Genomic DNA, 22,197 nt, shown 5'->3' on the forward strand with positions numbered 1-22,197 from the left:
CAATTAGCGCTAGCTATGGTAATAGTATAGGATGGGAGATTGTCCAGGTCAAACATATAGAACTTCTTAATTCCCTTTTAAAAACACACAATGTTTCATAGCATGGATGTAATAAAACGTGTCTATATCGAAGTACATTACAGATTATTTGTTAGCCTTTTTTTTTTAGAATGTTAGATATTTTACTAATAGCACTTTAATATGAAAGTAATAATGTTTTTCTAAATGCGGTGCTATTTAGATTCTTGTAGAGCAATTTATAAGAATAATCTTTATATCCCCCCTCATAGATTGTTATCCTTGAGCCAAATGTTATTCTCCTTCCCTTCTTTCAACCTTTATAGATCCTATACACCTGTGCCTCTGGAAGGGCTTCTCTGCTTTGATGACTCTCCTTATTATAGGAAGTTACTTCCAGGAGAATTTCTTTCAGGTTTCCCACCTTGCCCTCACATTTTAGTGGGCTTCAGCAGCTGTGCCTCAGTCTGGAGTGAGGTATCTCCCAGCAGTTTGTCTCCAGTGCCAGCCACAGGCTGTTTCTGCCTCATGTTCTTTGAAAGACCCTACATCTAGCTCAGCTCTCCTGTTCTTTCCCAGGTTGTTGCCTCCAGCTCAAAGTGAGCCCTAGTATGCCTGGAGGGTTTGTTTTTCTACCCTTCTGCTACACATTGGAGCAGGCAGTGAGTTCTCTTAGTTTTCCTGCCCTCCACTGGCTGGTAGGTAAGCACTGTCTTACATCATGATGTTCTGGACAACCCAAAGGGATTGTCTCAGTTCTCCTGCCCAGATCTTGTGACCAGAGGTGTTTACACACAAAGTAACACCCTGTGGGGAAGAATCAATGTGTGGTTAGTGACCCTGTGTCCGGGTTACCTGGGCTTTGAGGTATTATAAAACTTCCTGCCAGCTCACACTTGTCTTTAAAAATGTGGAAATGTGTTATTTTCTTGCCTCTATCATCTTTCCCTTTCCCCTGCTGCGCTGCCTGGGGTAAAATGAGCCCAACAGCTCTTTTCTCCTAGGAGGACCTCATCAGTTTAGAATGTGTAGCTCTCTGATAGGCTTAAAAGCATAATTTTTATAGTTAATATGAGTGTTCTCATTCTTATGTCAAAACAAGAATTTTTGACACTTTTTGACCCAATGCGTAAGCAGCTGAAGTCCTAGTCCATGACCCCAAGCACACAGTCTGACAAATTAATCTCATTACCTTGTTTTCTCTCATGATTTCCATTTCCCTGTACTATTATTTAAAATTATTCTACTACAAAGAACAACTAGCAGCTTAAACTAGCCTATGGCAAAATAGAGTCAGCATAAAACATAGTGTATGTAACTAGCCTATGGCAAAATAGAGTCAGCATAAAACACAGTGTAAAACATAAAGAAAAATTATTATAGGTTATCATATTCATTTGTAACAACATTTCCAAACTAGAACAGTTTTATAATCATATACTCCACCTCCTATATAAACTCAATAAGGTTAAATATCACTAGGAACAATCCTTTCCTTTCTAGCTTAATTTATTTTCTAGATGCATATTTGCAGTGTACTGCATTGAAATAATATGCATATGTGATTCTTTGTCGCATCAGACTGAAAACCAATCAAGGAAAGGGTCATTGTTTTGTTCATCTCTTTATCCTCTTTGTCTATTACGAGAATTAGCATTGATGATTGGATGTGATTATAAGATAGTGAGCAAATGTTACGTCTAGAAGTTTTTCCAGCTCATTTAAAATATCCTTTAAAAATATTTGGGTTTTTTTGTTACATTATTATGTATACATCTACCAGTGTATGCATGTATACATGTATTTAAAGATATTTTATATAAACTGGGGAATTTACTATTCAGAGGAACTATACTGAGAAGGCCTTTACTGCTTGAGGGTTCCATTTATAAAATGAAATTTCATTCCATAAATAAACACATATTGTGTTCAAACTTTTGCACATAAATATTTTTAAACGTGTTTATGCACATAATAGCATTTTAAAATAATTTAAAATCTGTTTTCTTTTTATTTTGTCTTGTTTTCTGAAAACAAACTACCACCACAAATACCATGACTTTAGAAAGTAACAAAGTTATTGCTGTAGTTACTAACTGGAAGTGTCAGGCTTCTTTTAGCTCTTAGCATCTCTAAAGTCTCTTTCTCTGTCTCTCTCTATTCACATATATATTCCTTCCAAAGGCAGATTGCTTTCAAATGTATTGAAAGTTAGATTAAAGTAAAAGAAGGAAAATGCCTTTCTCTGAAAGAGAGATAATACCTTTGAGGACAAATAGGAAATTGAATTGATAGAAAATAATAAATTAAGAGAGTAATTTCAAAAGAGTTTTTTGTTTGTTTGTTTTGTTTTTTTCAGTTCAGCTGACCATTCTTTTGGCTCTAAAATGTCCCACTGAAAGGAGGTGAGTTTATAATTTGCAATTGTATTACTACATGTGAAGGCTATTGGAGGTTTTGAATTACAGGAGAGGTCTGGATCAGATTTCAGCTGTCCTATTAAGTTTATTTCTGACACAGGGAGCATCTTTACATATTTCTCCTCTTAAATATCAGAGCAGAACATAAAAATTCGAAATGATTCCATGGGTGAAAGAGGGACTACCAAAACCTGCCCATGAACTTTAGCCAGTATACAATGTTCCTGAAACTCAGGACAATAATACGTTGGGGGAAAAACAATATAGTAAGTACAAAGGCTATGTAAATTTTAAACTCTTGACTAGCGCATTAAAATCTGAATTAGTTATGTGAATCTTCAACATGTATGTACCATTTATTTTTTTATTCATAAATTTGATGTCAGTGATATAAGATCCATTTTATTTCAGTCATATAAGCATTCAACATCAGAGGTCACTCCAAATCGGAGTTTTCTAATCTTTAAACTGTTTTCAGATAGTCTCATAAAGTCTTTTTAACTGTGGCTATAACAAGTATTGTGTGAACTATCACCATGATTTCATGTCACCTCAGAAATGCCTTCTAACAGCTCTCAATTCTGAGTGACACTAATATTACTATTTGAAAGTAAGAGTTATAGGCATGTCACTCACAAAAGGGAGAAGAGCTTTAAGCAGAACTTCTGAAACTCAGGGACAAACTTTATTACTTTATACTTGTGTATCTTTCCCAAAACTAAGTGAGATTAATTTGTATTACAAACAAAAACATAAACCTATCCATTATTTTAAGTGCAAAGAATGATTTTATTTTAGAAAAAAGTGAAACATATATATGGGAGTAAGCTATTACAGAAATACTTAAATTTGGACAAAAGATTTCATCCAAATTTTGATTAAAAAATACCATTGTCTTCAAAAAATTCTATAAATAAAATGTTGCATGTTAAATGCCATCATATAATTACAAGTACTTAGGATACTTTAGATTATAGAGTATGTCCCACATCTAGCTGTAAATTCCTCAGGTGGATTAAATAAGTCACTTTTCAAACCACCTTATGAAACAGTACTTCTGCTTTGCCCATCTGAGTCCCTCAGCCCACTCCATCTCTAAGGTATATTTACCTTCTTTCTCACTGTTTTTGGATTTTCCTTTGTTTTCCTTTATGAATGAAACTCAATATGGTACTGCTTATAGGACCATTATGTCTATTCCTAATAACTTGATATTACAGTAAATTTATAGTATTTATTCTCATCTTACTTTCAAACTTGTTTTTAGAACAACTTGTTCAAATAATAGAAGATGAAGAATATTACTCAATATACCTGGCTATTCCATAGGTATAAAGCTCTTTTAATGCCTCCAGGTTTCTGTGCAGTAAAACTGTTCTTATATTTAACAGTAGAGTATGGAACAGAATAGACATATGCTATATTATTTCAGCACTCAAACACTCCAATGTCAGGGATATCTTTTAATAATGGGCCACAGATCATACAGTATATCTTATTGAATTAAGATGTCTTTTACTACAATTTAATATCCTTTCAAGGCCGGAGGGCACAACACAGATGCCGCAGCCTATAATTGTGTAACAGAGATCCCGGACAGTTACTACACACAAGCAGAACAAACGGAGGGGTATATAAATGTTTTTAAATTAATTTAAACATATGCATTGTTAAAATGTAATGATTTTGAAACAGATGATTTTGGTTGATTTAGATAATACTTGAACACTTGTAATATTTGGTATCTTTATAGCCTTTCTTTATTTTTTTTATTTTTTATTCTATTTTTTTTTTTTTATTTGCGAGAGAGAGAATGAGAGACAGAGAGCACAAGAGGGGGGAGCGGGAGAGGGAGAAGCAAACTCCCCGCCGAGCAGGGAGCCCGATGCGGGACTCGATCCCGGGACTCCGGGATCATGACCTGAGCCAAAGGCAGTCGCTTAACCAGCTGAGCCACCCAGGCGCCCCTATAGCCTTTCTTTAAAAGGACAGCTTTATGGAAACATTGTAGAATGGCATCAAACTCTTATTATAAAGTTCTGGGACTTAGATTTATTTATAATCAGTGAATATAAACCATAATTATAAATAAATCAGGAGATTAAAATTGTTTTGTCAAGTGATTCCAAGTAGTGAGTTCTAAATGTAACACAAAATAATTCTGTTTAAATTCACAGAATGAGCTCTGAACATTAAAAATATCAATTTAACATGATTATAAGTAATTTTTTTCTTTTTTTTAAATTTCATTTTATTAGGTTATGTTAATCACCATACATTACATCATTAGTTTTTGATGTAGTGTTCCATGATTCACTGTTTGCGTACAACACCCAGTGCTCCATGCAGAACGTGCCCTCTTTAATACCCATCATCGGGCTCACCCATCCTCCCAACCCCCTCCCCTCTAGAACCCTGTTTGTTTTATTGATATTTATCATCTATTTTTCTACCAACTGGATTCTTTAATATCAGACAACTATATAACAAAACCAGTAAGTAAGTGGGCATATCATATAAATGGTTGATGGATATCTAAAAACTAATTTAAAAAAACTACGGGAAAACAAGCATGAATTTAGAGTCAGAATTCTGAATCTTGGAAAATATTTGTTGAAAAGGTTAAAAATAACATATAAAGTTTCTAAAATGGTGCTTAGCACAATGTGCACAAATAAATGATAAACATTTTAATATACTAATGATAATAATAAAAAAATGCCATATTCAGAAACATTTTTAAACTCAGTCTCCAAAGGGTAAAATAAATTGCCAAGAAACTAACTAGTATTCTAAGTTACATAAATAAATCTAAGTCTCAGAATCAAAATTGCTCTAACTCTCGAGATAGCAAGAAATTGAAAAGCATGAGTCAACATGATTATTTGTTAATAACACAATTACATAATAGAGAAAAAGTAAATGTAATAAATTAAACAAAATGTAATTTAAAAAATCATTATGAAAAATAGCCATGCAAGTGTGACTGTAGTTGGACCTTTATCTCTAATTATTGTAAAGAAGCATTATTTTCAGTTTCTTGAAACCTGACTGTTTATTCTTATAGCACAGATTCCTGAACCTAATGTCAGTCCAGACTTTACTTAATCAGAATTTAATCAGTGGCCTTGGAACATGAATTTTTGGCTAGTTTCCAAGAGAAATCTTAAATTAACTAGAATATAAAAGCTTTATTTTTTGCCCACTGGGATGTCTGTATATGTGTGTGCATGTGTGAATATGTATGTGGTATATAATACTTAGTATATATACCATATTATATATAGTGAATATATATACAAAATATAATATGGTAAATATAAATAAATATATATATATATTTCTGGGATAAAGTTAAGTAGATAAATTATACATTATATATATTTATAAAGTTAAGTATATATATAAAATATAAAATTTTATATTTTATTATATATGCATATATAAAGTTAAATATATCTATTTAAATTTATCCCAGCAGAAAATGGTAGGGATCAATTGAAGAGAAGAGTCTGCCAAATATACAAACACACAGCAGTCAGCAATTACATCTGCATGAATGGTTATTTCAGGATGCAAATACTGGCTATGCTCTCTCAACTTCCTTATAACCTCTACCATCTTCTGAGACAGTTTTGTTTGGACAGCTCCAATCCAACTATCCTTATAACCTATGAAGGAAAATTCCTATTTTTGCGACCTCTGTCCTTGCTTCAACTTTATTCTTATTACATTCTTTCTTCTTCTCCTCTATCATGATCTGAGATATGGAAACCAGCCACTTTTCTTTGGTTCTCTGAAAGTGTTCCCACAAGACACTTGAGTGTGTGGTATGCTTCACTCACTATCTGGGGTTTTTGTGACCCAAACTCAAAATGACATATACTACACTAAGAATAGTATATATCCCTGTTCTTGAAATTCTGTCACTTACCTTTGCACTGGGTCTGATCACAAGCTTCAACTCTAACCATGTTGTTTTTTGTCCTTACTTGGTTATGACTTTGCTCATTCTTCCTAACTTCAGGCTCCCTGGGGATTCAGGTTTTGTGTTTTTTTAATCATTTTTATTATTGTGCAGAACAAATTAATCCCATTTCTATTTTACTTCCTGGGTTCTTTCTATCTTTACATTATTAAATCCTGATTTAATTTGCACAACTTTGAAAAACAACCATACACACATAAAATAAGGCCATAACTCAGACCTCTATCCTATGAAAAAAGGAACTGGCAGTTTGACAATGTCTTTAGAATTTCAGTTATCCTTTCTTCTTTTCCAGTCTCAGGAGAAGAAGCACCTTGGAAATTTTGTTGTCCTCTTGAATATTTATGCCACCCTTCTGCAAAGCAGCACTAATGACATTCCAATCTGGCTTTATTTTTTTTTTCTACATGCACATGTACACACACACACACACACACACACACACACTGCAGTCAAACTGAGGAAATGCAGTATTTGTGTATTTGATTGGATGAAACATTTGAATGGCGTGAAAGATAAAAGGATTCAGTGTAATCTAGTGAAAAGATAGCTCATAATCCATCCATGGACTATTTGAAATTATACCATTTAATTTTCTTTTCTGAATTTCAAGTTCCTCATCATACAGATGTAATAATACTTGCCTATAATAAATACTTAGAATTCCTGGAATATAGCAAGCAGTCACCACAATGTAGCTATTCTATTATAGAATTTTAGAATTAAATAGGAGAATTTTAGAATTAAAAGGGACCTTAAACCTCACCAGATATGAACCCATCATTTATCATATATATATAAATTGTGTGTGTGTGTATATATATAGAGAGAGAACAAGAGAGATGTATTCATTTGCTCAAAAAACATTTGTGAAAGGAAAGAAGGGAAAGAGTATTCTGGGCATTAAGAACAGAAAGCAGAAACACCCAGGGTGAGGACAGAGCACAGTGCACTCATAAAACACATGCAGTTGAGATGACTCTGCTCTGATGTGACACCACTGTAAATGTCACTTCCAAGGCAAATGCACAGCTAGAATGAACACAACCTAACAACCACTCACGTTATCGGAACTAATTTAACCTCTTCATTTGTTTATTTTCTTCTCTGAAACTAAAATAATCTGTCTCTAGTGAGGGAGTTCAGTGTTTGAAGGTTTGAAAAGTAAGGGGTAATTGCAGTTTAATAGGGGGACATTTCAGAAAAAGGCAGCCTTCACTGGAATTCTGAATAGTTGCAGGAACATGTAAGAGAGGAATAGTCAGGTTTAGCCAGAGACAAAATATCTTGCTTTCCTAGGGTCTTACCTATGTTTCATACTGAGGCTTTGATTTTGATTCAAGAATGTTATTATAGTACAGTAAATTGACTGTTACTCTGTTCACCAAAATCTCAGTTGATTGAAACCATTCTTTAAATTTTCTACATGTTTGATTCTTCTGGAATCACTGAGAATTTTTTTAAGCAGCTGTTGTGTACCTGACACTTGAAGGCACTTACAATTTAACAGTAGACATTCAAGAAACAACTTAAAATCAATACAAAGAACTAAAGAACAATACAAGGTAACATGTAGTCAGGTGGTAGATGGATTGGTACAACTTCAAGATCTATAAGCATTCAGAAAAGGGAGATCACAGTGAGTGATGATTTCAGGAACTACTCATAGAGATAAAGAAATAAAGGTCCCCATAAAGGAAGTCCAGGATTTAGATTGATATAAGAGAGGGGGCAGGGTTTTTCAGGAAGAAAGGTACTTACAAAGTCAATACAGAGAAACACGAGTATAACGCATCATTTGTGCAGGAATTGTTTTTAAATTTCTTTGCTTTGTTCAATTTCTCTGACCTTTACTTCTTAGTCAAATTAATATTTTTCTTGGTAATTTATTCTTTCCCTTTCTCTCTTTGTAGGTTAAGGACAGGTTATGATTTAAACTATCTATAAAATACCTCATTTTTTAGGAATCTTGTCTATTATAGGTAAACAAATGTGCAAATTATTTAAAACTAAAAGGTATAGAGTTACTTGTATACATCACAAAAATCTATCTGAAAATATATAGAAGGAAATTTGCATGATAATTAAAGAAGCTAAAATAATTTGATTCCTTATTCATTTTAAGGATGAGCTTTTGTTAATATAGATGATAAATGGATCTTGATGCAGATATAATGAAGAGGGCCCGTGGGGCATGTACATGATAAAGAAAATTAATCAATATAGAATTTCTGTTGACTTGGGTATTTACCATATTTTTACATTAAAATTTATTTAGAAAATGGGGGAGCATCTGGGTGGCTCAGTTGGTTAAGTATTTGACTCTTGATTTCAGCTCAGGTCATGATCTGAGGGTTGTGGAGTCGAGCCCCCTATCCAGCTCCTCACTCTGCAGGGAGTCTGCTGGGAATTGTCTCACTCCCTCTCCCCCTGCTAACCCCCCCCCCCCGCTCTCTCTCTCTTTCTCTCTAAAATAAATAAATAAATCTTAAAAAGAAAAGAAGAAAATGGGACAAGTCAATACAGAATGATGATCCCTAAAATAAGAGAAGGTGAGTCCTAAAATAGTCCCAATTTCTGTATGGAGGTACTTTCCAATTATGGAAGAAGAGGAGGAAACCTAACATACAATGAGGATATCTGAGATTACAGAGACAAATACCAGACTTTGAAGAGATCTAGCTGATTAAATATGTAGGGCATATGACTGAGAGAGAGGGACCTGTGACAACAAAAATTTTGCCTCTGCGTCTATTTGGGATTATTCTGTTTTATTCTCTTTTACGTAAGTGCAGTGAATGAGAGTAAATGTGTTTCTTCCATCTAAAAATTAACAAATTAATTTTAATAATAAAGACTTAATTAAAAATGGAAGAAGTTATGTTCTTCATAAGTAATGTAATTTCTTTCTCTTATACTAATGGTTTTCTAAAATTAGAGATTCGATTATTTGGCAGACAACAGTACATGTTATACCAGTGTTTCAAGTTCTTGTACAATATAATTTTATGGAATTGAAAAAAGTCTGTTTTACCAAAATCAAAATGATATATGTCCATTTTTCTCTTTAACTCTCCACTTTTATTCAACAATTTTTACTTCATTGCTTATTGTACTCTACTTATTTAATCTGTCAAAACAGGCACAGAAAGTATATGGGACACAAAATACTAAAGATGTGAAACAATTGGTTAGCAATAAATACACTGATCTACTCTTTTTTTTTTAAGAGTTCATTTATTTATTTGACAGAGAGAGACAAAGTGAGAGAAGGAATACAAGCAGGGGGAGTGGGAGAGGGAGAAGCAGGCTTCCCGCTGAGCGGAGAGCCCGATGTGGGGCTCGATCCCAGGACTCTGGGATCATGACCTGAGCAGAAGGCAGACACTTAACCGACTGAGCCACCCAGGCGCCCTGATCTACTCTTGAATAATAGTGTAGCACTAAAAATATTTTAGAGCATAGACTATGATTTTTTTCCAAGGAACAAATTTACTATTGTTTTTCATTCCATACATACTTATCACAAAAACAGCATAAATGCAATGCAATTGATCTTGGCTAAAATTTTGCAGAGCATTTTTTCATAAATAAAAAAACAAAATATAGAAGTATTTCTACTGGTATTAAAAAGAAAAATAAATTGAACTGAGAAAAAATACACTTTCTAGAAAGAATTAATAAAGAATAGCATCAAATAGTGAATAAGTGAATATGATTTAAAGCAATATTTTATGAAATCGACACAAAATACTCCATTGATTTGGAAATATTAAGCTAACAAATTAGCTCTCATAACAGTTCTGTATCAAATTTTGGACACGAGCTTTTTTTTCTCTTTTTTAAAGCCATACTAGAAGAAATTTTAATATTTTGCCTCATATTTTTCATTTTTATTTTATGTACATTTTTTCATTTACTTATTATGAAATTGGACAAAATGCAAGGTTATACTGTTATTTATTTGTAACCAAATAAATGTGAGACAGATTTTTCTCCTTGCAATTATGTCAACATTTAAATTTCCCAAGAAATCTATGGTTCACTATACATATTAGCATGGCTTCAAAATTTTAATAGAGCAAATATTTATTTGTATTATTGTGAGCTAGGATATTTAACCCTTAAATGTGTGAACCTGCATCCACCTCAAGCTTCTGTTCCATTTTTCTGTTCCCCTCAAGACAAACTCCCCAATTTGCCAAGCTTTAAAACTTGAAATTTGAATTCACTCTTGGTCTTTTCCTTTGGGACCCAAACCAGTTAGGGTCTTTCCTGCCAGTACTTCATTAAAATAGTTGTTGAGGGCGCCTGGGTGGCTCAGTTGGTTAAGCAACTGCCTTCGGCTCAGGTCATGATCCCAGGGTCCTGGGATCGAGTCCCACATCGGGCTCCCGGCTCAGCAGGAAGCCTGCTTCTCCCTCTCCCACTCCCCCTGCTTGTGTTCCTGCTCTCACTGTCTCTGTCTCTGTCAAATAAATAAATAAAATCTTAAAAAAAAATAAAAATAAAAAAAAATAAAATAGTTGTTGAAAAGGTCAACAGCAATCTCCATATTGCTAGACTCAATATCCAATTCCCATCATCCATCTTACTTGACCTGTTAACATTTGGCAAAGAATTTTCTTCTTCAAACTCTTCACTTATCTTTTATTCCTTCCCACTTGCTTGCTGGTTCCTTAGTTCTTCAAATAGTAAATGTTGAAATATCCAACAACTCAGTCATTTTATCAATTTTCTTCACAGTTACACTCATCCCACAGGTGGTTTCATTTGCTGACAACTATAAATATCAACTATGTCCTAATGAGTCATAAATAATTATATTTGGCCTAATTTCACCTCTGAACTCTACACTCTTATGACCACCTTTGCCAGTTTGACATCTCTTCTGAGATCTATGATGAGTATCTCAAATTGATATGCAAAAAATCAAACTCCTAATTTCTCACAAACTCCTCATTTCTCCTTCCCGTCTGGATCTGTTTCCTAGGACTGCCATAAGAAATTACCCTGAACTTGGTGGCTGAAAACAATAGAAATTTATTCTCTCACAGTTCTAGAGAGAGAAGTCTGAATCCAAGGTGTTGGCAGGTTTTTGTTTGTTTGTTTGTTTGTTTGTTTTCTAGAGGCTCTAAGGGTAAATCTGCTCCATGCATTTCTCCTAACTTCAGTTGCTTGCCAGCAATCTTTGATATCCTTTGGCTTGTAGACACATCACTCCAATCCCTGCTTCCATCTTTACATTCCCTGCTTCCCTGTGTGTCTCTGTACTTTATCTTTTATAAGGACACTGTCATTAGGTTCAGGACTCATCTAATTCAGTATTAACTCATTTCCAAATAAGGTCACATTTTGACATTCCATGTGGACGCGAATTTGGGGGGAGGATTATTCAAACTACCCTACCCTCTTTTACCCATCTCATTAAATTATAATTTTATTCTTTCAATTGCAAAGGACAAAATCCTCAGAGTGATCAGTCTTCTTGTTCTCTTATATACACATTTAATCCCTCAGGTCACTTGTGGTTTTTACCTTCAAATTACCTCCAGATTCTAACCATTGTTTACCATTGTCATCACTCAACACTGGTCCAAACCACCATCATTTCAAACCTGAGTTATTGCAACAGCTTATTATAAAACTCCTTGTCCACCTTACCCCTGTACTCTATGTTGAACACACAGAGAAAAGCTAATGCCTTAAAAATGTCCTATAGGGCATTTCTTCTCTTTCCGTGCCGACTTTAATGCAGGCCCAGTGTTTTCCACACAATTCCTTGAACAGAGAAATCATTCTTCAGTCTCAGGTATTTTGCACATACTGCTTCACTGTTTGGAAATTTTCTCCATATGTTCTACATTGCTCACTCTTCCACTTTTTTCATGTTTCTGTTCAAATAGCAACTTCTCAAATAGATCATTTCTGACCACCTTAAGCAAATTTTTTTTCTTCAACTGTCTATTTTTGTCTTTTCTTCACAGCTCTTATAACCACCTAATCTTACATATTTATTTGTTTAGGTCTTTACAGTCTTTCTCTTTTTAAAGATTTTATCTATTTATTTATTTGAGAGAGAGTGAAAGCGAGAGAGATCACAGAGGGAGAGGCAGAAGCAAACTCGCCCCTGAGTGGAGAGCCCCATGCAGGGCTCGATCCCAGGTCTCTGGGATCATGACCTGAGCTGAAGGCAGTTGCTTAACCAACTGAGCCACCCAGGTACCCCTACGGTCTTTCTTATCCAGTAAAATATAAGAATCTTGAGGTTAAGGACTTCGTTTTGTTCCTAGATTCATAACTATTACATGGCTGGTACTCAAATCATATTTGTTGGGTTAATGAATGAATGGATAAATCCATCTCAAGTTTTTTTTTTACAATACACCATCAAACTCCACTTGCAAATCACTTAGGCCTGTCAGAAATCCAAGAAGATTCTTGCTGGAAGCAACTCTGTGTCATGCTCACATCTCAAATAGTGAATAAATTCCTGAAATAAGCATTGACTTAGAAATAGTTCTAGTGTTAAGAGATGAAAAGGGATAATTTTCAACCAGTGCAATAGGATAACACATTTTTCAGAGAATAAAAAATGAATTGCTTGTTTATTAATTTAAAATAGAATGTTTAGTATTCTATTTTATGTTTAGATATCACTTTGTCATTGTAATGCACAACCTAAAATCTTTAATATATATTTTATTGCTTATCTAGTCTATAACATTTTAATAAAATGCAAGGAGTATTATGACTGCCATAAGTAGAAAATAGTTAAGTTCCATTTACAGAGCAAAAGCCAAGGTGTTTGACGTGTTGTCAAAGGCTGTTTAAATATATAATTCATCCCATCTGTTCTTTCCCCCACATAGCCAGCTGTAGAGGTTTAAAAGTGAAAAAAAAAGAAAAGGCTTGGCAATTCCTCTCTCTGTTTTGATTAGCATAACTTCTGCTTTCTTGTCAGGAAATTCCTCCCCGTACATTAACATATCCTGGAAGTTGCCATTTACTTTTATTCTTTGATGATGTTTTATGATTAAGAAATTAAAAAAATATATAAGCAAGATGCCATGTTTTATCTAAGCAGCATGTTCTATGAAATGTCCGATGGTACATGTTGCCAGTTTATTAGAGGGCAGAATACCTTAAATATAAAGATGTCATTCATCCCAAATTTCAAGCTGTGTTGAAGTTAAATTCCAAGGGAGAACAGATACAGGAGATTTGTGCCAGAACATTTCCCAATAGCAATATCAAAGAGAAATGAAGAATAATTTTCCTAATTGGAAATATGTGGGGAATATAAGGTAAGGGGGATTTAATTAATAGATTTGGAGTAAGGCCAGAACTGCAGGGTTAATACCTCTGCAATTTTAAAGAATGCCATGGGATCTTGAATGCCTGTGAGTGGTCGGCAGGACTGGCAAGTTTTACTCTGGATTAATCCTAAAGCAGCTTTAAGAATTTCTTTTAATAAGTGTTTTACAGAAACTGTTTCATGTTTAATTCTTCTTTTTTTTTTCAAATGATATATTTCACAATATGATAATTTTGAGGAACTTACTATCTTAAGATAAATCTTCAGTGGCCAATAAGGTTATTTCAAAATATTGTTAACTTACTACCAACATTCACAAAGCTCAGGGGGTGAAATTGATTACTTAATAGGCTTTAAAATAAGTCTCTTCATTTGTTTTATACTTCTAATTTTTAATGCAGCTATCATAGAACATAGTTAACTATCAGTCCTCTGCCATACATAGTAATAGAACTCATTGGTATTTAAAATGATGCTTTTAAAATAATACAGACACATATAAGAACTATAAAAAAAGGTGGCCTGGTATCTCATGAAGCATGGCCCATTTTGTTTCTGGAAGAAAAGATGCTGAGTTACAGAAATTTGATGATCATTGAATGGTTACTGTGGCCAGTTCTTACCTCAAATAATTGATCATTATCAGTGGCAAAGTCTGGTTTCAAATGTAATTTCCTATAAAAAGATAACAATCTTAAAGACAGAAGGGATAGAGTGAAAAATAAAGTGCTTAAGTATTATAATTAAATGGTACAAAAACTATTGTAGTTCATATTTGAAAATATCCTAGACTTCTTTTTGCATGGATTGGAATCATTTGGCAATAAATTTAATATTGATGATTTATTTACCAATGCTTTGAACATAAGGATAGCGTTGACTTATGTGTTAATCTGCTCAGGCTGCCATAAAATAATATCAAAGACTGGGTACCTTAAATGAGACAAATTTCTTTTCTTATAGATCTGGAGTTTAGAAGACCAAAATTAAGGTGTCAGCATGGTTGTTTTCTGGTGAGATCTCTTCCTGGCTTGTGGACCATTCTCTATAAATCATCACATGTTTTTTCCTGTGTACATGTGTGGTGAGAGAGAGAAAGTAGGGAAAAGAAAGAGAAAGAGAGAGAGAGAGCTCTGGTATCTCTTCCTCTTCTTATAAGGACAACAGCCCTATGGGGACTAGGTCTCCATCCTTATGATCTCATTTAAGCTTAATTATCTTTCTAAAGGCCCCATCTCCAGAATACAGATCACATTGGGGGTTAGGACTTCAACATATGGATTTGGGGAGGACATAATTCAGTCACTAATGAACTACATTAGCCTATTTTATATCTATCTACATTGCTCTTCTTTGCAATAAAAATATGGATAGAGTTGGACATTATTTTTGAGGGCAAATATAACATATTTGGGGAAATATCTAAAATACTTTCATAAAAGAATCTTCAGGAGCAACTGGCTGGCTCAGTCAATAGAGCATGCAAATCTTGATCTTGGGGTTATAAATTCCAGCCCCATGTTAGGTGTAGAGATTACTTAAAAAATAAAAGCTTTAAAAAAAAGGAATCTTCAGAACGAGTAATGCCATTTGCTTACTGTTACATACACTATCTTTATCTCTTTTTCATATTGTATTAATGTTTGTGCACACACACACACACCTCTTCATATATGACATATACAACTTCCCTAAAATATTTCAAATACTCTTGGTTAGGTCAAAATAGAATGGTAGATAATGAATTAAGATGTGGCAATAATACATCATAAATAGACTTCTATTTTGTTGAAACAATTCATGTTTTTTCCTATTCATATTTACAATTTCATTTCTCACACCATTCCACTTTCATATCTTAATTTCCCTATAGTCCTATCAATACAGCAACTAAACCATAATGTATATTTAAATGTTGAGTGTCAGATCAAAACTCCAGTATTATACCTTGTCACCATATCTTACTATTGAAATATATATTTTTTTGTTCCCGTGTGCTGGCTTGACTGCTATTGTGAATACAGTAAATAATATTCCCTGGTATTGTAACAAAAGAGATTATTGAAAATTGTTCTCTTGGATAAAAAGTTGTGAAGTCTGTAGAAAGGAGAGGATTAGTCTGGGGACAATTTCTGCAGCTGATGATTGTACCCACAAACAAGAGAAAAATTTTCCAATTTTACTTTGAATAAATAAAGATAGTTTTCTTAAGTTATTGATCTAGACAAACAGATATTTTGTATCATTATATGTAATAAGAATATAGCTCATGTTGCCCCTCACTTTTTTCTACTGTATACATCCTCACTTCCACTTACAGAACAATTAATATATGTTCTTGGTTTAAAATAAGAGAGTTAAGCACTAATTGATTATAAAAGTACAAATAATGATAGTCACAGGAAGATAATGGGAAAAAATCAGCAAATAAATTTGTGCCACTGAAAGGACAGCCTATCTTTTGCAAAAAAAAGAAAACTGCTTTTATCATGGTTTATTTCACTATCATTTAGATGCAATATGAGTTTTTAACCTCTTTCCAAAATGCAATATGATTATTAGTCCTTTGTTTAGTATTTTTATAATCACCACACTCTTTCAAAATATATTCATTGTCATCATCATAGTATTAAATGTTTTTTTGGTAGGCAATAATTGGTTAAAATAAGAAAATATCAAATCCTCCTTCCATTGCAAGCATATCTATATCTATCTCTCTACCTCTTTTTCTATCTTTATTTATACATACATAGCATGGTCAACCAATTATTTTAAAATTTAGAGACATATTCAGTTAAAGTGATGTTAGTCTGATATTGGAATATTAATTTGTATTTATTAGTTTGACATAATTCAATTAAATTAGACAACTTGAATACTTTATTATTATTATTATTATTATTATAAACTACATTTGGGGACTTAACTTCCTGGCCATGCTGCCATGCTGGAATAGAATGTTTACAACTTGAACTCTCACCATACACAATTATAAAGCTATATGAAACAACTGTTAGCAGACTTTGGACAGAGAAAGCACCAGATTGTTATTCCTGAGAGATGGAAACAAAGGAAGTACACTCTCCCATAGCCTTGGCTTTATGCCTGAAGGCAATTTCAGAAATTCAAGGACAAGGAGCAAGTACTCAAAAAGAGCCTGGCATTCTCACTAATTTAAGAGATAATTGGCATTTGGGGAGGCTGAGGCAGCTGGAATTATAGGGCAGGGTTCCAAAAAGAAGATACATAGAAAAAGAGCCTCAGAGATGTGCAGATAATCTTTGCTATATATTGTACTGCACATGCATTAAGTACAATTCCACCCCCCACCCCACAAGACAGATGCACACAAAAAATAGGAAGCTTTAAGCTGAATCATTCCCAGAGGTCACACAGGTTGGAGAGCGTTGCAAGCTCTGACCAGCCAGGTTGGAGAGCCTTGGACATCAGCTGGGATATTCAGTAATGACTTCAAGGAGGCACACTTCAGTTTAAGGCTGAATATCTATCCCTGGAGTAACATCTATTTTAGTCATGTGTTAGCAACATTTAAAAACAGATCCCAAATGAATCAAAATGATTTGCAAATAATTTAATTGCCTTAAAAGGCCCAAATTTCCTTTTATAATGGAAAACATAACAAAATGTTTTAAACATTTAAAAACAATATTTAGTTTTTATTTATTTATTTGTTTATTTTTTTTAAGACAGAGAGAGAAAGAGAGCACAGGGGAGGGGCAGAAGGAGAGGGAGAAGCAGGCTCCCCGCTGAGCAAGGAACCCAATGTGGGACTCGATCCCAGGACCCTGGGATCATGACCTGAGCTGAAGGCAGCCACTTAACTGACTGAGCCACCCAGGTGCCCCATAACAATATTTACATTTTTGAGTATAAAAAGTTTCTAGACATGCCAAGAGACAGAAATGGGTATGTAGAAACTCCTTAAAAAACAGTAACAACAAGAAAAAAACTGCTAGACTTAATTATAGAGTTTTAGAAGTGAGTTAATGAGTGAGGAAGGCTACAGAAGACAAATCAAATATAAAATATCAATTATATTTCTATATATTAGCAACAATCAGAAAGAAATTTTTAAAGGTTTTAGTCATAATACTATCAAAAATCAAATACAGAAAATTTTAACAAAATACATGCAAGATCCATTTGTATCTTTGGGGGGATGGGGTGGCTGGGTGATAGACATTGGGGAGGGTATGTGCTATGGTGAGTGCTATGAATTGTGTAAGACTGTTGAATCGCAGACCTGTACCTCTGAAACAATACATTATATGTTAAAAAAAAAAAAAAAAAAAGAAGATAGTAGGAAGGGAGAAATGAAGGGGGGGAAATCGGTGGGGGAGACAAACCATGAGAGACTATGGACTCTGAGAAACAAACTGAGGGTTCTAGAGGGGAGGGGGGTGGGGGGATGGGATAGCCTGGTGATGGGTATTAAAGAGGGCACGTACGGAATAGAGCACTGGGTGTTATATGCAAACAATGAATCATGGAACACTACATCAAAAACTAATGATGTAATGTATGGTGATTAACATAAATAATAAAATTAAAAAAAAATGCGTGCAAGATCCAAACTTGAAAACTACAAAACATTGCTGAGAGAAATTGATGAGCACATAAATAAATGTAGCAAAAAAATTGATATTGTTAAGATAACAATGGTCCCCAACTTGAAGTATAGATTTAATGCAATCTTGGTCAAAGTCTCACCAGGTTTAATGTAGAAAATAACAAATCAATAGCAAAACTGGTATAGGAACGCAAAAGACATTGAATTGTCAAAACCTTTCTGAATGTTTTATTATTTTGCTATAGTAATCAATACAGTTTGGTTGTATTAAGGGTGTACAGATTGATCAAACAGAATAGAATCTGATGTAGACCCATAATGTGAACTGATGTCAAAAGTTAGTGTTTTAACAAATAGTGCTAAAAACCTGGTATCCCAACAAAAACTCAAAATGAAGCAACATGAAGGGTTAAAAACTAAAACTATTAACTTTCTAGAGGAAAACATAGGAACATCTCTTCATAACCATGGAGTGAGCAAAATAATAAAACAATGCAAAACCAAACAAAAAAAGTTCCAGACCATAAAAGAAGAAAATAAAAATTGGAGTTCACTGATACTAAACCATTCTGCTCTGAGAAAGATAAATTTAAAAAAAATGAAAAAGCTATAGATGGGGTGAAAATATTCATAATACATGTATCTGACAAACTATTAGCATCTAAAATACCTAAAACTCTTAGACCTCAAAAATAGATAACCCAATAAAAATGTGCAAAATATCTGATGAAATACTTCATGAAATAAAATACACAAATGGCCAACAAAGACAGGAAAACATGCTGAACATTAGTAATCAGGCAAATGTTAACTAAAACCACAAAGACATACCACTCTACACCCACTATAATGGCTGATGTTAAAAGGATCGACAGTACCAAGTGTTGGCAAAGAAGTGGAGCAAGAGTAATGTTTCCAGTAGGAATGCATAAGATTAAAACCACTTTGGAAAACCAGTATCACAGTTCTTGAAATACAAAAAGTATTTGACTAAGGCAATTGCTAGTTTTCATGTATGAATACTTAGTGTAATCAATGCCTGCTTTTAAAACACTTAAAAATATAGAATATATAAATGTTCACTCTGTTGTCTTTAAGTTACAAGGTAAAAAGTACAAATTATATAGTCCCCTTCAATCTGCTGGTAAAAATAATGATTGATAAAGGTAGTCTACTTTGAGAAATTAATTGTGTGATATCAAATTTCGTATCAGGATAAAGCTTAAAATTGATAGATATATATGGAAATGTCATAGTTGCATAGTTCCCAAATATATGACTATCTAGACATGTCCCCAATGATAAAGACATCATAAGTCTTTCAATATCCTCATATCATTATCATCAAGCTTTCCTTCTTTCCAGTGATCAATTATTACATAGCAAATCACTCTAAAACTTAGTGGATCAAACCAATGGCAACATATATATTTTCTTGCTAATCTGAAATTTGAGCATGTTCCGTGGGGATCATTCTTCTCTTTTCCACTTGACATAAATTGGGCTGGCATGAAGGTTGGGAGTTGGAGTCATCTGAGGGTTTTCTCACTTATGTTGGGTAGTCGATGTGTGCTGTCAGGTGAGATCTCAACTAAAGTTGTAGCTTCTTAACTTTCTCAAAGTATGGTGGCTGGGATTCAAGGGTGACTATCTCAAAAGAGAGAGAACCAAATGGAAATTGCATTGCCAAATTTTGGAAATGATTGGCAGAATTAGTACTAACAATGAATATATGTATATTTTATGACTGAGAAATTCTACTAATAAGGGTAAGTCTAACATAGGTTTATATTTATACTAAACAAGTATACAAGAATTATAATAGAAGCACTTGTGTCTAATAAGGAAAAGGTACATAATGATTAATTAAATTGTATAAAATTTGAAACCTCTAAAGAAAACCCTATGGAGATAGAAGTTATGGTAGGTGTTAACCTTGAGGTTATCAACTTGACGAAGGCATTAGGGAGAGAGTTGGTTCTATTTCTTATTTGGGTGCCGGTTACATTGGTGATTTACTTAATTAAAATGCATTGGGCTGTGCACTTAACACTTGAACACTTTTCTATATGAATGTTATACTTTAACAAAATGTATACCAAAAATACATTTACAGATGAACATTTCATGTAATTTATATATTCCTTAACTGGTGCTTCTGGATTCTTTTAAGCATGCCTACATGCTATTAAAATATAATTCATTTTCTGTATTTTAAAACAAGACACAAATATGAAAACCTTTAAAAAGCTAATTTTTACATAAGAGCTTTTATGAAAAATTCAGTCAGATAAATGATTGCCTGTTAACAAAGAGACAGCTCAAGAAGAGCATAAACTTAAGTCTCTTAAGGAACCAGCTTCAGAAACCTAGTTCAAGAACATATGGGTTGGCATAATCTAATCACACTGAATTTTCTATTTGATAACATTCCTTTTTAAAATCTCTAGAGAGGGGCGCCTGGGTGGCTCAATCGTTAAGCGTCTGCCTTCGGCTCAGGTCATGGTCCCAGGGTCCTGGGATCGAGCCCCGCATCGGGCTCCCTGCTCCGTGGGAAGCCTGCTTCTCCCTCTCCCACTCCCCTTGCTTGTGTTCCCTCTCTCACTTTGTCTCTCTCTGTCAAATAAATAAAAAAAAAAAATCTTTAAAAAAAATAAAATAAATAAAATAAAATCTCTAGAGAAAATTGGAAATGACAGAGAAAATTGTCACCTTAGTGACGTTAATATTATAGTTAGCTTCAAAATAACTACCATTGTCTTAGATTGTGAATATATTTCTACCTGATTAAGCTGTTCAATTGCTTATAAGCAATTGAGGCAGTCAGCTTGATTTAGACTATATTGTAAATAAAAGTAAAGTTGTAACTTACTTACACTTATCCGGAAATGGTCATTTATACATTTTCCATTCATTCATTCAAAAACTACATAAAGACATGGACAAAACAGTCATGTGCCACATCTCATAAAGCCCAATAAAATAGGGAATGTTATGAGCTGAATTGTATCCCTCCAAAATATATATGTTGTAGTTCCAACCTTCAGTATTCCAGAATATTACCATATTGGGAGGTAAAATATTTATAAGAGGTGATTAGGTTAAAATGAGGCTAAATGGGCCTTAATCAAATATAACTGGTGTACTTATAAGAAGAGAAAGAAATACCAGGGATGCATGCACTGGAAAGATAATGTGAGGACGTAACAAGGAGGCAGCTGCCCAAAAGCCAAGGAGAGACATGTCAGGAGAGACCAAATATGTATAACACCTTGATCTTGGGCTTCTAGCTTCCAGAACTGGGAGAAAATGAATTTCAGCCATTTACATCATCCAGTTTTTGGTATTTTGTTGTGGCAGTCCTCACAAACTAACATAGGGAGTTACATCATTAGAAGATACTTATATGGATAAGAACAAAGTTGCATTTTTGCAAGTATTACAAAGGAAAAGTATTAGGTTTACAAAATATAAGTCCTTATCCGGCCAGATATTAGAAAAAGACCCAAGAAATTGGTATTTATTTTAAGCCAGAAGAGTGAGTTGGATTTAACAAGATGAAGTAGAAATTATTCCAGGAATATGAAATAGAGTTGATAGGGAAGACATTGGCCAGTTCTAAGGTCAATGGGCCAGGAGAGTAGTAAATAAAGAAGACAGTGAGGGCGCCTGGGTGGCTCAGTTGGTTAAGCGACTGCCTTCGGCTCAGGTCATGGTCCCGGGGTCCTGGGATCGAGTCCCGCATCGGGCTCCCTGCTCTGCGGGGAGCCTGCTTCTCCCTCTCCCACTCCCCCTGCTTGTGTTCCCTCTCTCGCTGTGTCTCTCTGTCAAATAAATAAATAAAATCTTAAAAAAAAAAAAA

At 34.0% G+C, this 22,197-nt stretch overlaps 1 long non-coding RNA gene across 3 annotated transcripts in view; it reads right to left on the reverse strand.

Annotated features, from left to right (window-relative positions):
* LOC145720495 (uncharacterized) overlaps positions 1–22,197 on the reverse strand; it is a 313,100-nt gene that overhangs the window by 148,054 nt on the left and 142,849 nt on the right. Inside the window, exons 4-5 of one of the 3 annotated variants that reach the window (XR_014143446.1) lie at positions 14,678–14,813; positions 14,405–14,419 (exon numbers count right to left, since the gene is read on the reverse strand). The exons of 1 other annotated variant lie outside the window; for it this stretch is intronic. This is a non-coding gene — a long non-coding RNA (uncharacterized LOC145720495). Of the gene's footprint in view, positions 1–14,398; positions 14,420–14,677; positions 14,814–22,197 lie in introns of those variants that run through there. One more of the 3 variants, XR_014143440.1, reaches the window with a different exon arrangement.

Source organism: Leptonychotes weddellii, chromosome 3 (genome assembly GCF_054177405.1).
Source record: "Leptonychotes weddellii isolate Sample4059 chromosome 3, ASM5417740v2, whole genome shotgun sequence".
Lineage (NCBI taxonomy): Eukaryota > Metazoa > Chordata > Mammalia > Carnivora > Phocidae > Leptonychotes > Leptonychotes weddellii.